The sequence below is a fragment of the Schistocerca nitens genome, chromosome 3 (genome assembly GCF_023898315.1).
Source record: "Schistocerca nitens isolate TAMUIC-IGC-003100 chromosome 3, iqSchNite1.1, whole genome shotgun sequence".
Taxonomy (NCBI): Eukaryota; Metazoa; Arthropoda; class Insecta; order Orthoptera; family Acrididae; genus Schistocerca; species Schistocerca nitens.
This window is the reverse complement of record NC_064616.1, coordinates 40,304,172-40,318,534: the sequence shown is the minus strand read 5'-3', so window position 1 is coordinate 40,318,534 and position 14,363 is coordinate 40,304,172.

Here is a 14,363-nt window from a genome sequence, read left to right as displayed (position 1 = left end):
TTAGACACATGAGTGATGATACATGGAAGTTTGGGTGTGGCCGTGAGCAGTGCTTGGACAGCCAAATTGTAATACGACGACTCGCAAGAAGCGGGAAATCCGGGTTCGAGTCCCGGTCCAGCAAAAATTTTCGTTGTCGTCAGATCCACTATGCAGCTGCTGGTTGTCCATATTCGCAGCTGCGAATACGTTTCTTGGCTTTCGTAATGGCAGTAGTCGCTGCAGTGCATAGTAATTCGAAATAACACAGGCACTGCAATACCGCATCTTCCAAAGATACCCCACAGCCGTTGTTCCATTTGGTTTCTTCTCCATCAGTCACGAGCCATAACGCTTGTGCCATAAGCAGCACATAATAATGTGAGAAACGAGTATATTTAGATACTAAGCAAGATAAAAATCGTGAAACGTTAGGATGTCAAAAAAGTCACAAAAATACTTTACACGAACTTAGAATCACATGAGATTGCATCAATATGGAACAAGGCGGGCACCAATCCAAAGTACCATTGTCCAAGATGGCGGCAATGACGTCATCCAAGATGGAGGCTGTGACGTCAATCAAGGTGGCGGATTTTGGCGACAAGTTTGAATTTTGGTGGGAAAGTGCCACGCTCCCTGCCCCAGAAAAATGGTGCGAAGTTCAAATTCCAGCACGATAATGCACCACACCACTCTTATCTCTACTAAGCAAAGAAAATGCCGGGAAAAAAGTTTTATTATTTAACTAGTTTCAAGCAGGTGTGTTCTCCACTGGGTCTGGACTCCAACTGGCTTAGTCATGACGCAAGCACCGTTATTCAAGATGGCTGCATCCAGTGTGTTCACCAATGGGTCCAGAGCTCAACTGACTTAGTTCATACCGTGCCCACCAGAGGGCGCTACCGTGACATTGTGTGATGACCCAAGATCATCTGCTCTCTCTCTCACGCTGCGTCAGCAGCCCGCGAGCTACAGAGCCCAATTGACTCATTCATATTCATATTGTGACAACCAGAGGGCGCTACCGTGATGTCGGGTGATGACACAAGATCGTCTGCTCTGTCTATCGTGCATTATAACCGGACACACGCTGCGTCAGCGGCCCGCGAGCGAGCGGCCGCTGACATCACAGCCTCAAGCCCTCACCTTCATACTCGCTCCGGAGATAGTCTTCTGTAAATATGCTAACGAATTTAAATGAACACATGTAACACCAACATCGTGCATGTAAGCTATCAGTTACCTAAGTACATAATTCTATTTCAAGTTTAATCATATTCAATAAGTGAATTTGCAATTTCAATATTCAATGATCAAATGAGAAGTTACACATTTTCCCACTATGAGTGCATTTTTCATTCATGACCTAGCACCCCCCACCCCTAGAATGCTGCACTCCTATTGGCTACTGCTTCAGTCATGTGATTCGACTTCATAGAACCTAGGACTTGGAATGCCACATCAACCTGGTCTTGGAATCAAACAGTTAAACTCTCCACCACGATCCTCAACCGACCGCCACATCCCCATCCAGCCCATGTTGCCAGGTGAACTCGCACTAACATACATAGTGCATGACTTAATCCAAGATGGTGGGGCGAAATGGAGGATAAACGACTCTCTCTATTATGGACATAAGTTTTTATTTTGCAATCAATGTCTCCACCACCAGATCTAGACTCCAACTGACCTAGTACAAATTACTGCCACCACAGGGTACTGTCATCCCTCCTGTGACCTAATCGCAGATGGTGGTCTGTAGAAGGAAAATGGTGCGAAAATGACTCAGGCTAAGCTGGGCTGCTGGGGAGAGTGAAGACGGAGTGCACTGTATTTAGTTTGGAACATTTTATTTAGTGATCGAATATATTTATCACACTGACGAAAAACACTCGCCGTGTTATGCTTGGGGTCACAATACACAGTCTGCAGACATGCAAAAACTCCTAATTTGCACAAATAATTTAAGTACAGACATTCAGATTCCTCCTAAATAATTCAGTACAGTTATGTCTAGACACGCTTAGTACTCGTAAACTATCCAAATAACTCATAGCACAGCCCACAGACCTGCTCGCAAAATAATTCAATCGACACGCGCAAGCACCCTCTGCCGACCCCTCTCCAGCAGAGAGCACAGACAACCCCAGCGACATGGGCAGTCGTCAGCTGTCAAACCACGCACAAGCCCCCGCCGGGTCCCGCAAGCATCAGGCGGCGACATCTCATTCATACTTCATTTCTGAGAAATGCCTATCCAAATACGTGTTCACCTCTTAACGAACTTTGATTTATGTGACGCATCTGTCGCATCTTGGGCGTAAAATCGAGACTTCAGTGTCATAACTAAGTTGGCGGTATGAGCTTGTGACGTGCTACACTCCCCGTGTAAACATTTGCCTGACAGATGTGGTGTTTACAGAACTAGTGGCGGAATGACTTGTAATTTTCACATGTCGGACGCTGCCGCTATGCGTTTAGCTGTTTCCTTGTGGGATGTATCCCCCGCAACTAACTATCATTTTATATAGGCCTGATGCAAGCATAGTATAATTTCTGATCCGTGATCGGATGTGAACAGTGGACACTATATATTGTGCTCATATGATGCAAAGTAAATGTCTTACACAAGTAGTTTTTTCGTTTTACGATTCGATAAGATAGTTCAGCGTAGAGAAACTGTGAAGAAGGGTGTATGTCTGATAGGCCGGGAACGTATGCGATCTAACATTATAGCCCGTTTTTAAGTGCAGAACGTTGTAGTCTTAGGAGTGCATGAGTTTATGTTCTCTCTAACCAATACCTTCCAGGTACCGATCCTAGACTCTAGAACAATACTTTAGAGTTGATAGCTTGGATGATTTACGTAAAAATGTGTCGAACTCATTTCGTCTGGAACTCCGTCGCATCTAAAAATCAATCTTTTCTCGTTCTTCTTAACTCTATGCTATTACATTACGGCACTTTGAAATCTGTTACTATACATCGATAAGGAGTGTTAAGCTCCTCGACATGGTCACATCTCGAGCACCAGGACGAGTTAGGACTCAGAAAGCTCTATTCACTCACGAGACATGGAGTGTAGCGGTCTTCTTCTGATCGTTTGGAGATTAACTCTCTAACGGTGCTGCAGGACGGGTTGGTCAATGACTGTGTGAGGATGGTCTTTTACCCTAAGACGGGGAGAATGCTCTGTGACCCCATACGCAGAGAGATGGATCGTAAATTAAGGACTATGCTCGAAGTCTTCGAAATATGTAGAGTGCTGTCGGGTATACTTTGATGATTTATGTGATCGAGAATTAACTGTGAATGGGTGTACTGAGTAGTCATCTATCCATGTTCGCAATGATACTCGCAAAGTAGAGAAAGGATATTTTAGCTATGATACTGAAATTGGGGAAACGTGCTGTCACATAATTGGCTGGAGTTGGAGTTACTGTAAAATTCTTCACTCTATCAAGTGTATTGCTTAATATTACAGTACATCGGCGCTGTCATTTCCATCCCATCTGTGCATTGGTGCACTGTTGTTTATCACTTAATGATTGACTGACAACCCTTGTTTGAGATGGGGAAAAAGGTTTGTGGATGGGTAACAACTTCTGGGGGTTGCTAGCAGTGAAAGACTGATTGTGTACATGAGTGCAAAATGAGGAATCACTCGAAATGGAACGTGGAGCCATTATCTATTCCGTCAATGTGACATATGAGTTTAAATGTAGAGGTCGTGAATCCCTTCTGGACGGTAGTTTGGAAGCTCTCCACAACGCAGCCAAACTTTTCTACTTTCCTTATCGTGTAACAGTCTTTTATTTAAAATCATCCAGTGTTATGCTATCCGCCGTAAGAATATGATATACACCGTGAGAGGCCGTGGATCAGAGCGTCTTAATGTCAGTTTAGAACATGACACAGGCACCGAAGTCTTGGCATAAAGAAAGGGCAATGTTTGGCGTTGTACAAAAGCGTGTTAGAAAACAGCGTTTGAAACAACTATACAGGACAAGATGGAGCGTCTCGTACGATCATTCGCCTAGAGTATAGGTGATCAGACTTTAAAGTGGTCTCTGCAGTGTCTGTATATATTTAATACGATCGTGTCCACATAGGCATCTGCAGTAGCAGTAGCAGTTTGAGGTGAGGAATTGACAACACCGTTAGGAATGCTTGGATCGCTGCACTCTGCGATATTCTGTGGAAGTATTGTGAAATCTGTTTCTCCACACTGGTGGTCCACCACAGTTATACGTCATTGCACCCTCATCGATGCCTAGGTGACTTGCAAATCGTATGAGCTTTTATAGTGTGTAATGTTTCTATGTTGGGAGGGTAGAGAATAACGATGATATCATGTTGGGCTGATTGATTTGAATGGACAGGGATCTGTAGTACTTGTATCTAGATTGGGGACGTACCACATCGCGCGCATTTTCATCGAATGCTCAAAACACGGTCCTGTTGCAGTAACTCAGGTCGTTCTGTTTCTACACAGGTTGCACTAGGTGGTGGATATGTCTTTCTCTGACTTCTGCTCAGTTCCGACTTAAATTGGAACGAACACTTGTGGAAAGCTGTAGAAATGGGTGCGACTGCAAGATGTGTAGGGTTGACTAAAACCAGGTTGTAATTTTACTGTAGCAGACAGGTTCGAGGAAGTTGCCTCGTTTAGAGATACGAGAGTGCCACAAGTATGATTCACTTGTGGGTGTGAGCCTATACAAGTATGTGCTTGAATGGAAAGACCTGATTCCCAATTAATGGACATAATTTCTAACATATAGCGTAACATCAGAGATCTGGGAAGCTAGTGTACATTTTTTCTCCTTAGGACCTCAATCGGCACATCATCTACTACTACTGTTTGTGCTCCTTCTCAATCAGTCATCGCCTATAACTCGGCGGATATATTGTGGAACCTCTGATATGATCTCGACACAGAATGCGTTGCATATACTAAAGAATTTTCTAGTTGGGGCGGTGTGAGGGAGTCGCAAATACCTCTTACATGCCGCGTTCCTTAGCAGAATGACTTTCAGAGTTCATTGATTTTATGACGAGGTTGCATCGTTGTCTGATAATACATATTCGGACGATCACCGTCTCGGTATTTGTCCAGAAAACACCGCCTCATTCAGAGGTAATGTCGTACTTCGATTTGTAAAGAGGGTACAGCATTTAACATGGATACTTGTGTGCACCTGTAGAACCAAGACCGCTTGTGACAGTAACATGCAGTAGTTGTTGGGATCGTGTTTTTTCTGTAACATCTGTTCGATTACGTCTATGACAAGGTGGTAGGACTCACAGGAAGAACGTAAGAGACATGCACACCGATCGTTGCTTTTCGGTCAGTATTATTTCGTATCGTAGGCAAAGAGTTATTGGCGAAGTATTATACTTTGTATTAGTGATGGGTGAGTGATATGTTCGCATTTGAGAATGAGGTATATAAAGTATGTTGTGTAAAGGGAATAACTATGTCCATTCGTAAGGTGGGTATGGATTTGACTTGTAGTACTGTGATGGCAAAGGAAAGAGTATGTCCAGTAGTAAGGAAGGTACAGATATTTCCATTTCCAGAGCAACAGCCTTCAGCGGGGTGTATTTCCGATACTTCGCTCATTGCCAAATGCCATTCAATTGAGACCGAGATCGTAACATTTAATTGTAAGTATAATGATAGAAGATATATGTAGCGGGTTTTCTAGAATGTTTCGGTGTATGCAAAGTCTATGGTGGTATTGATTCACGTTAGCCGTTAACGGCAGCAGTCTTCCGAATGCAGAGGCCTGTTGGAGTGTTATTCTCTCCCATGTAATGTATAAGAGTTAACTTTGCAGTCCTCTACACGACTGAAGAGCGAACTAATACTTAGTATGTGTTGGGGGGGGGGCTTTCGTGATCAAGTGGAAATTTGAGAAGATGGTGCGTTTGCGGTGGAGCGTTGTTCCCTCCCGTGTAAATTGTTCGGCTGACTACTTCTTCACAGTTGGCGCCTTTATTTAGTTGAGGGAAGATCGAGTGTGGTGGGTGGAATACGCGTTTGCCTGTTCTCTAGACATGGGCAAGACGTTAGTTGGCTTGTAAATTATCTGGATGATTTAGTGGTTTATAGCATGCTGCACCTCGCTAAAGTTTGGGGTTTGTAGAGAAATAATTTCCAGTGTATATCTTCGCAATTATGTTGCGCTAGCGATCAAATGGTTCAAATGGCTCTGAGCACTATGGGACTCAACTGCTGAGGTCATTAGTCCCCTAGAACTTAGAACTAGTTAAACCTAACTAACCTAAGGACATCACACACATCCATGCCCGAGGCAGGATTCGAACCTGCGACCGTAGCGGTCGCGCGGTTCCCGCTAGCGATCGGAAGGCTACTGCTGTGTGCTTGATATCGAGAAGTACGGCGAAAATGATATAATATTATGGCGAAAATAGATGTGTTCTTGTAGTCACAGAGTCTGGAGATGTCTGTAGAAACGCAATCAAGCAGGTAGGTCCTGACCAGAAACAGTAGCGCGTTTGTACCGAGGGGAAACGAGTCTGTCTTTTTACATCAGTTCTGAGAGTGACTTCGATTCAATGAGGGCGTTCTGATGTAAAAGGGTTGAATTTGTAGGGTGTAGGATAGGAATTGTATGTTTACTACATCGACGCGGTACACGTTGATATATTGCTGAGTTGGAGATCGGTTTCACGCACTAATATTCGATCACCTGGCCTCAATGGGAGGAGAGTATAAATGGGTAGGTGTGTTTACGTATTTGACGATATGTATGGCACTTTGCGAGATTTAGTTGTTGGTGCAAAGTGGTGATCAGTGTAAAGTAGTTTATTACCGCAGAGTGTCGCGTCTGTAGAAAGTAAGAAAAGGCTGATGGTGCTTCCCTAGGACTGGGGAGCATCGTAACATATAGCCTGTGTGAGTGTAGGCGTACGATAATTCTTTTGGGTGTTGTACAGACATAAAAGCTACCTGCAATGTTTGTCTAAAATGTGTATATATTGTATTGTAAAGTTAGTGTGGCTTACGTGGTGTAAAATGTGTATATATTGCATTATAAAGTTAGTATGGTTTATGTTATGGCATGACTAGAGAGGATGACTATGTGTCCTATCGTGAGGGACGTATAGATTGAGCAGATCGATAACGACGAGGGAATGAGTGAGAGCTTTTAAGTGGAAAATTATATGCACTATAGATAGTGAAGCACAGTCGTTCAAATGGTTCAAATGGCTCTGAGCACTATGGGACTCAACTGCTGAGGTCATAAGTCCCCTATAACTTAGAACTACTTAAACCTAACTAACCTAAGGACAACACACACATCCATGCCCGAGGCAGGATTCGAACCTGCGACCGTAGCGGTCGCGCGGTTCCAGACTGTAGCGCCAGAACCGCTCGGCCACCAGCGGCCGGCGAAGCACAGTCGTCAAGAGGTCAAGAGGAGAGATTAACGTACATTGATTGGTGTCATACTGTAGCAGCAATGGTAATATTTAATTGTGGTTAGACTGGTAAATATCTTTCTGACTTGCAATATTCTTGTGAGCCTGGTATGTATTTCATTATGTGGAGACAATTTTCCACTTTCAAATGTCAATGCAATTTAGCGATCTGTGTAAATTAACCGCTGAAAGCCCCAGAAAGAATAGGTGGATGGTACTTCGATACCGGCGGCATCAGCAGTAATTCGACGAGTAAATTGGATAAGAGCAAATGATAATGTTGGATTCATTAAAATGCTTTGTGCTGCGATATGGGAGCCTCTACATTCCTGTGCGAACATTTGCATATGTTGAGAACAGGATGAGTATCACGTGATGGGGTGGGTATCACGTTAGGTCCGCGCAGAAGACTGCATTGGACGTTATTGTGCGTTATTTTCGTAAAGAGGTTCTGTTAGGGGGAGAATTTCCGTGCATAAAAGCTGAGAGAAGACGAAAACAAGTACAAAAGCGCACGTAAGTATATCTGGGGGGCTTAGGAATTTACTAGAGTTAGACTTGGTTATTATTCTAGATGGCAATGTGACTCGAGTATAAGATTTATGACGTTGCTAGATGCGATTGCGATGGTATGTAGCAATGCGCGGTGAAGCATCAGTCAAACGTCATGTATGGTCCGTTAGAATCGCTAAGGAGAAAGCAGGTACGGCTATTGTGGAATGGATTTCTGCAGCGTCTTCCCTGGAATGCAGTTACAATGAGGGTAGCGAGGAATACCCCAGGTGCGCGGCCCTGCTTGGAGGACGCGCTCTGTAAATAAAGCGCCTGCCCGTGTACGACCACATCATCAACATCGCCCACATACAACTTTTGCCGGCATTCAGCTGCAGCTCGCGGCTGCGCTCTCCCCCAATCAGCTTGTGTGTCTACAAGAACCCGTATTTAGATAGGCATTTCTCAGAAATGAAGTATGAATGAGATGTCGCCGCCTGATGCTTGCGGGACCCGGGCGGGGGCCTGTGTGTGGTTTCACAGCTGACGACCGCGCCATGTCGTTGGGGTTGTCTGTGCTCGCTGCTGGAGAGGGGTTGGCAGAGGATGCTTGCGCGTGTTGATTGAATTATTTTGCGAGCAGGTCTGTGGGCTGTGCTATGAGTTATTTGGATAGATTACGAGTATTGAGCGTGTCTAGACATAACTGTGCTGAATTACTTAGGAGTCTGAATGTCTGTCCTTAAATTATTTGTGCTAATTAGGAGTTTTTGCATGTCTGCAGACTATGTATTGTGTGGTGTCACCGCCAGACACCACACTTGCTAGGTAGTAGCCTTTAAATCGGCCGCGGTCCGTTAGTATACGTCGGACCCGCGTGTCGCCATTATCAGTGATTGCAGACCGAGCGCCGCCACACGGCAGGTCTAGAGAGACTTCCTAGCACTCGCCCCAGTTGTACAGCCGACTTTGCTAGCGATGGTTCACTGACAAAATACGCTCTCATTTGCCGAGACGATAGTTAGCATAGCCTTCAGCTACGTCATTTGCTACGACCTAGCAAGGCGCCATTACCAGTTACTATTGATGCTGTAAAACATGTACCGTCAAGAGCGATGTTCACCAATTATGGATTAAAGTTAAGTATTCCAGCAGCTACGTACGTTTTTTGTTAGTCTCATTTCCTTGACCTGTTCCAGTCCTCACGCCAGCCTGCGTGATCTAAAACGCGTGCCTTTCGGCTTCCTCTCATAGTGGGTTGGCTGTCTTGCCAATTCACAACATATTGTGACCCCAAGCATAACACAGCGAGTGTTTTTCGTCAGTGTGATAAATATATTCGATCACTAAATAAAAGCCGGCCGCGGTGGTCTCGCGGTTCTAGGCACTCAGTCCGGAACCGCGCGACTGCTACGGTCGCAGGTTCGAATCCTGCCTCGGGCATGGGTGTGTGTGATGTCCTTAGGTTAGGTAGGTTTAAGTAGTTCTAAGTTATACGGGACTGATGACCACAGATGTTAAGTCCCATAGTGCTCAGAGCCATTTCAACTACATAAAATGTTCCGAACTAAATACAGTGCACTCCGTCTTTACTCTCCCCAGCAGCCCAGCTTAGCCTGAGTCATTTTCGCACCATTTCCGTTCTACAGACCACCATCTGGGATTAGGTCACAGGAGGGATGACAGTACCCTGTGGTGGCAGTAATTTGTACTAGGTCAGTTGGAGTCTAGATCTGGTGGTGGAGACATTGATTGCAAAATAAAAACATGTCAATAATAGAGAGAGTCGTTTTCCCGCCATTTCGCCCAACCATCTTGGATTAAGTCATGCACTATGCATGGTTGTGCATGTTAGCCTGGCAACATGGGCTGGAGGGGGATGTGGCGGTCGGTTGAGAATCGTGGTGGAGAGTTTAACTATTTGGTTCCACGTCCAGGTGGGTGTGGCATTCGTGGAAATTGATTCCAAGTCCTAGGTTCTATGAAGTCGAATCACGTGACTAATGCAGTAGCTAATAGGAGTGCAGCATTCTAGGGGTGGGGGGTGCTAGGTCATGAATGAACAATGCACCCATAGTGGGAAAATGTGTAACTTCTCATTTGATTGTTGAATATTGAAATTGTAAATTCACTTATTGAATATGATTAAAATTGAAATGGAATTATGTACGTAGGTAACTGATAGCTTACATGCACGATGTTGGTGTCACATGTGTTCATTTAAATTCGTTAGCATATTTACAGAAGACTATCTCCGGAGCGAGTATGAAGGTGCGGGCTTGAGGCTGTGATGTCAGCGGCCGCTCGCTCGTGGGCCGCTGATGCAGCATGTGTCCAGTTACAATGCACGATAGACAGAGAGCAGACGATCTTGTGTCATCACCCGACATCACGGTAGCGCGCTCTGGTTGTCACAATATGAACTAAGTCAATTGGGCTCTGTAGCTCGCGGGCTGCTGACGCGGCGTGAGAAAGAGGGCAGACGATCTTGTGTCTTCACACAATGTCACAGGAGCGCCCTCTCATGGGCCCGATATGAACTAAGTCAGTTGAGCTTTGGACCCAGTGGTGAACACACTGGGTGCAGCCATCTTCAATAACGGTGCATGCGTCATGATCTGACGTCAGGAGAACGCCCTCTGGTGTCACCGATATGAACTAAGCCGGTTGGAGTCCAGACTCAGTGGAGAGCACACCAGCTTGAAATTGGTTAAATAATAAAGACAAGTATTTTTTTCCCGGCATTTTCTTTGCTTAGTAGAGATAAGAGTGGTGTGGTGCATTATCGTACTGGAATTTGAACTTTGCGCCATTTTTCTGGGGCAGGGGGCGTGGCCCTTTCCCACCAAAATTCAAACTTCTCGCCAAAATCCGTCATCTTGATTGACGCCACAGCCTCTATCTTGGATGAGGTCTTCGCCGCCATCTTGGACTGGTGCCCTGTGCGCCTTGTTCCAATACTTATGTTTTCCGAGGCAGCTTTAATAATTAATTCCGTCTCTATGTGGAGCTGCACTTCACACAGAAGTTCGCGTGTTGCGACATCTAAAACCGATCTGCCTTGAATTAACACACAACATTATCCAAGGCAATTTTTCAACAAACTATTCCGTGTCTACACAAGATCAGATTTTATCCATGGATTCACGTATTACCCCCTCAGAAACCGATGGTATTCTAGTCTTGAGATATCTCAGCAGTTTGACGCCTGTCCTCTCAGGGCGCACTTACGACTAGGGCATCCTTTCCATCAATAAGCACTGACAGTAACTAAAATTTGTAATTATTATTCCCTGCTAAATTGAGTGATATTGAAATTATTATTAACAACTTCCCAGTGCCAATAACGTCATCAGCATGGTTATAGATGTGCACTAATATTTAAACAATAAATATAAATAATAAAAGATTCGCTTCTTGGTGCCCACCGTGGTAGGTGAATCCCCACTGTATCTCTCTGCTCCAGTGCGATATGGCTCCCGCTCGCCCTGCCGTTCTCACACTATGTGAACATCTGGTGCGTCGTTCGGTGAGTCTGCTTTATGATCCTACCCACTCGCTAGCATCCCATAGCAAAATGTTCCTGTACTGTGCATTAAAACCTAGCAACAAAATGTAATAAACGTGGGCAGGGATGTGGCGTTTCAGGGATGTGGCATAAACGCTATAAAGTTCTTCAGCACTGACGCGGAATTATTATTTTGAAAACAATGTAAAGTTAATGTTAGTACAGAAAAGCACTTTAATGCGTAACAGCACTGTAATGCCGCCGAACAAAGGAGCTGTATGAAGAGAACTGCTAAAAATGATAGCATACAAACACTGTTATTTGAGCAGACAGGTCCATCACCAAACGCGCAAACATTCTGCCAGGACTTGAGTGAGATAATGGTTTCTCGTAATGTCGCACTGGACAAGCTGAAGAATGCACGCTTCAGACAGTTCTTGGGGAAGTACACAACACATCCAGTTCCAGATGAATCTACATTTAGAAAGAACTATTTATCCGTGTGCTAAAAGAAAGTGCTCAACAAAATAGAAATTAGTGCTTCTGAACAAAAGGTCTGGGTGTTCATAGATGAAACCACTGATGTGGGTGGGCGTTATGTTGTAAATGTTGTTGTTGGTATTCTGAAACGTGACGCACCTGGAGAAATGTTCTTCCTATTATGTGAAGCTCTTAAGAAAGTTTAAAACTCGACAATTTCCATTTTTTGTTTGACAACTCTGTAAAGCTACTATGGCCTTATGTTGGAAATAGAGACAATTTTTCGCTGCTACTAACAAATGGTGCTTCATACATGGCGGAAGCAACCAAGGGGTTTCAGATTCTCTACCTCAGTATAGTGTACATGACTTGCATTGCACGTGCGCTGCTCAGAGTTGCAGAAGAGGTGCGATCAAATTACCTCCATGCGGACAAATTAATTTCCTGTGGCAAAAAAAACTACGTGAAAGCTCCGCTACGGGTGCAGAAATTCAAGGAGGAAACACCTTCACTGCCCTTCGCCCCTGAGCCTGTTCTTACACGATAGGGTTTTTGGCTTAATATTGCTGAGTAGTACTGCACTAAATACACCAAAATATAGATAGTCGTTTGTGATCTTGATAGCGACGATCAAGTCCTATCAAAACAGTGAGAGAGGTCTTTACAGATACCTCGTCTATAACCTTGGCATACATCAATGTCAACTTTTGAAAGGTATGAAGAGCCACCACAAAACTAGAATCTGCTGGTATTCAACTGTGTGACACCCTGGGTATTCTGCAACATGTGCAGAGTGAGTTGGGTTGAATTCCTGGTCATGTGGCCGACAAAGTGAACAACAAATTACAAAGTGTTCCCCGGAGGAATCCTGGATGTTCTACAATGTGCAACATTTCTGACAGCCTTTCCGGGAGTGCCACAACATTCGAAGACAATGATTCATAGCTGGCCTGCAGTGACCCCGCCGCTTTCAAATACGCTCTTGTGATGTAGAATGAGACTTCTGAAGGTAAAAAGGTATCCTCAGCGACAACCGTAGATCTTTGAAAATTTAAACCTGAAAATGCACCTTGCGTTCCAGTGCACTTCTGCAGAAACTGAAGATTGACAGGACTTGTTTACTAATTTGGAATACTTAAATAAATGCCTACAGTGGTAAAAACATGGTTTTACTGTCTGTACAGGTTTTATTTTTTTCACTGTAATTGTTTCTTTCTTCAGACACATTCAGACGCTTCGAAAGTAAGTGCTAGTTAGTTTCAAACACTGCAAAAGTGAGTACTACACTCACAAACGCACTATTCTTTCAGAAGTGAATTTTGAATTACATGACATATAATAAATCGACAAAAATGTCATATTTTAGTTTTAAAGTCATATTTATGTAAGTGTTCGGTCGTAAATGATCGTGTATTTAGATGTGTTTTGGTCAGTAGAATCTGGGCCCTATAATATAATTGTCCATTATTTCTTGATGTTGAAGAGTCGGTTGGGGGTACTCTGGACTGCATTCACACTCGTGTGAACGGATGGCTAATCCTTATGAAGATGAACAAATTTGATGATACCAGAATGAGATTTTCACTCTGCAGCGGAGTGTGCGCTGATATGAAACTTCCTAGCAGATTAAAACTGTGTGCCCGACCGAGACTCGAACTCGGGACCTTTGCCTTTCGCGGGCAAGTGCTCTACCAACTGAGCTACCGAAGCACGACTCACGCCCGGTACTCACAGCTTTTCTGCTGCCAGTATCTCGTCTCCTACCTTCCAAACTTTACAGAAGCTCTCCTGCGAACCTTGCAGAACTAGCACTCCTGAAAGAAAGGATATAGCGGAGACCTGGCTTAGCCACAGCCTGGGGGATGTTTCCAGAATGAGATTTTCACTCTGCAGCGGAGTGTGCGCTGATATGAAACTTCCTAGCAGATTAAAACTGTGTGCCCGACCGAGACTCGAACTCGGGACCTTTGCCCTTCGCGGGCAAGTGCTCTACCAACTGAGCTACCGAAGCACGACTCACGCCCGGTACTCACAGCTTTACTTCTGCTAGTATCTCGTCTCCTACCTTACAAACTTTACAGAAGCTCTCCTGCGAACCTTGCAGAACTAGCACTCCTGAAAGAAAGGATATAGCGGAGACATGGCCTAGCCACAGCCTGGGGGATGTTTCCAGAATGAGATTTTCACTCTGCAGCGGAGTGTGCGCTGATACGAAACTTCCTAGCAGATTAAAACTGTGTGCCCGACCGAGACTCGAACTCGGGACCTTTGCCTTTCGCGGGCAAGTGCTCTACCAACTTCTTTTTTTTTTTTTTTTTAATTTATCCACTGTCAGGCTTACCACCTTTGCTGACATACATGTTGTTGTACTATCGCATAAATAGTGTCTACAAAGTCCATATGTTGACAAACAGTGGCTAATTAGAAAAGTAATTAATTAAGGAAATGA